The sequence below is a fragment of the Mandrillus leucophaeus genome, unplaced genomic scaffold (assembly GCF_000951045.1).
Source record: "Mandrillus leucophaeus isolate KB7577 unplaced genomic scaffold, Mleu.le_1.0 Scaffold107, whole genome shotgun sequence".
Taxonomy (NCBI): Eukaryota; Metazoa; Chordata; class Mammalia; order Primates; family Cercopithecidae; genus Mandrillus; species Mandrillus leucophaeus.
In genome coordinates, this window is record NW_012098876.1 from 12179 (window position 1) to 15668 (window position 3490).

The window sequence follows — 3490 nt, forward strand, 5'->3', positions numbered from 1 at the left end:
CTTGGATACCACTGAAGACGAAGCACGTAGTGGGTAGTTTAGGGCCCCTAGTGTCACGCCAAACACAGGGTATTCGCCACAGGACATAAATGTGACGCTGGAGCGGGGCATGGCTCAGCCAGCGCCGTGCCCTTCCTCGCTGGAACGGAGGTTGTTGTTCCAGATACAACTCAGTGTATCAGTGTCTCAAGTATGGAGTAAAACATATTCACCTGCCCGGCAACCCCAGGGAAAGGCTATTCATCCAGAAAGTAGCTATTTGTGGCTTTAACCGGGATAAAATAAATGACGGCAGAGGACGTTTGCGGGCCAGCCCGAGGACAGAAGTCTGCGGCCAGCCGTGCTGGGGTGGGGGAGGGCCGCGGGTGGGGACGGGGACCCGGGGCCGCTCACATGCAAATGCGGCCGGGACAATCCGGCCGGGCGCCTCTGCGCCTCCGCGCCTCCGGGAGGCCGAAGCAGGAACAAAGCATTAGCATTTTCTACATGTGAAAGGCCTGCATTCCTGGGCGGGGAGGCCGCCGGGGCGCCGCCCCCCTCTTCCCATTCACACCCGGGACCACACAGAGCGCCTCTCGCGCCAAAAGCTCCGAGGTTCGTTTCAGCTTTTCTTTTCATCCGAGCGATGCATACGAAATGTAGATATTTCCCTAAACGCCGGCTTTGACATTTAATGCGATCCTAAGTAGTCTGAAATGTGGACGGGATTAGGAGGAGGCTGGGGGCCCACAGGGACACTTGGCCAAATCCCCCTAAATCCTCCAGGACAATTGTTTGTCACCACACGGATTCCTATTGCCCCAAATGAGGGGGCTAATGAACTTCGCTGCCTCCTCCCGTCGCAGCCCCACTCCCACCCCAGAGCCTGCATTTCTGTCCGGTCCTTCCCAGGAAAAACGGGAAGATGAATTTTTAAATTGCAAGTTTTCTGCATGGGTTTGGTTACTTTAGGCTGGACCAAGTTGACTTGGAGGATTGACTTTGACCAGTAACTAACCCACCCGTCCCGGGCTACTATTTAACTCTCACTCCATAAAGGCGCAGAGGTCAAGGATGCTGAGGCCCTGTGAACCTTGGGCTTATGTTAATAGGCCTTCCCCACCTTGAAAGAAGTAGGCCCTGGGTGTCGTTGCCAGGCCTAGAAAGGACGTGTCACCAAAAATTCTGTTTAGCAGACTTTATTGTTCACCTAGAACAATCCACACCCTGTATAATGCACGGCCTGTCTTCAAAGGTACTTACAATCCAGTAGGGGAAAGAAAACGGTCAACAAAGAACACGTCATGAAAGACATGCGCTTGCAGATTTGCCTAGTTACTGTGGGGCTCAAACAAGAAAGCTTCTGGGACCAGAGTATGCCCTCAGTAAGCATGTGTGAAATGAAGACTGGGGGCACAAGAGAAGATCCCTGGGAGGAGGTTAGGGCTATGGAGAGGCAGTGTGGGATGCCCAGGATGTTGACACATTCAAACTGGAAGGGAGAAAATTCTAGGCAGCAGAAGAGACTGAAGCAAAGCTCTGAGGGTAGGAAATGGTGACTCCTTTTAGCGGATGGCAGAGAATCCAGTGGTGGAACAAATGGGGCATAAGGGAGGGATTAATAGTAGCTAAACTGGCTGTGGTGGCTCATGCCTGTAATTGCAGCACTTTGGGAGGCCCAGGTGGGAGGATCACTTGAGGCCAGGAGTTTGAGACCAGCCTGGGCAACACAGTGAGACTGTCTCTATTTAAAAAAAAAAAAAAAAAAGGCTAAGTAGGAAGGGCAGAAAGAGACCTTCAGGTATCCCTGAAGCGACCCCCAGGCAGGAGCCCGAGCTGTGCTATAGGAAGTTACAGGCTGTGGTGAGGAAGAAACAGTGGGACAGGGAATCTGAGGCAAGGAGATCTGGCACCTCCTGTCATCACAAGATGAGGTCCTGGGCAAAGCAGGAAAGAACAGGATGAGAACACAGGATGCCACTAGGTGTTGAGCAACTACTATGAACCGGACACCACGCACATCAAAAGTGAAGGACTGGGTGCAGTGGCTTGCACTTGTAGTCCCAGCTACTAGGGAGACTGAGGTGGAAGGATCATTTGAACCCAAGAGTTTGAGGCCAGCCTGGACAACAGAGTGAGACTCCGTCTCAGGAAAAAAAAGTGAAGGAGGTGGTAATTTACCTCAAGGAGTTAGTTCCCCTCCATTCCCCACTGTCCAGCCCCAGCGCTACTGTCACATAATGTCAGTGGTTCAGGAATGTCTTTGCTTTGATACCACTTTTACACGATACAGTGAAAATTATGGTGTTCCCTTTCAAACATTTGGGAGTTCAAGGCACATTCAGCAATAGTACAATGGCCGCACCCTTAAACATCATTCTAATCCTATGAATTAGTATCCCCATTTTACAAATGAAGAAACTCAGGCACAAAGAAGCAAAGCAAGTTGTTTCATATCAAATTTGTTCCAGTGAGAGAACCAAGATTTGAAGCTAAACAGTCTGGCTAGAGGGTCCATGATGTCATCAGTCACTTTTCTCCAGGTGGCTTCCAAGAACAGGAAGGAATGAGAGAGACTCAGAGGTAGCACTGAGATGAAGGAAGTACAGAGGGAGACTGGGCTGAGTGGACCCTTTCGGTAACAAGAGGGGTAAGTGAACTCACCTGTAGTAAGTGTCCGCTAGGCACATTTTGCATTCATCACCTCATTTTAATCCTCACACTAGGCCCTGGAGAAAAGCGTTTTAGAAACTGGTCAAAAAACCTCAAGAGAGATGAAGTCATTTGCTCAAAGTCACTTAGATTGAGAAAGGGCAGAGCTGTCAGAAAACTAGTCAGAAAAGGGACTATGAGAGATGGCACTCTGATACGAAAGAGGAGGCGGAGGGTGGATAGTATCCACATGCAGGCAGATGGCAGTGCATCGGATAAGGCCACACAAGGTTGCCGGCCTATGTTCCAGTCAAGGGCATGGCTTTAACAGAGCTCTGAAGGAGGCCAACTTATGGGTTAAGGGCCAGAGGGCACAAGAGAAGACGAAAGCTGTTCTGAGGGTTCATGCCACGTGGTTTTGGAGACACTTGCAACAACATCCTCCTGGGTCCATGAAGAAATTCATGAGGTAGATTTTGTCCCATATTGTAGATGATGCAGCTGAATGAGTGGTAGAGCTTGAATTGAGCTAATGGCTCTCAGAATTCAAAACCCCAGCAAAGGCCAGGCACGGTGGCTCATGTCTGTAATCCCGGCACTTTGGGAGGCTGAGGCAGGTGGATCGCTTGAGCTCAGGAGTCTGAGATCAGCCTGGGCAACTTGGTGAAAACCTGCTTCTACAAAAAATATAAAACTTAGTTGGGCACGGTGGCTCTTGCCTGTAGTCCCAGCTACTCAGGAAGCTGAGGTGGGAGGATCACTTGAGCCCAGGAAGTCCAGGCTGCAGTGAGCCTTGATGGAGCCACTGCACCATTTGCCTGGGTAACAAAGCAAGACCATATAACAACAACAACAACAA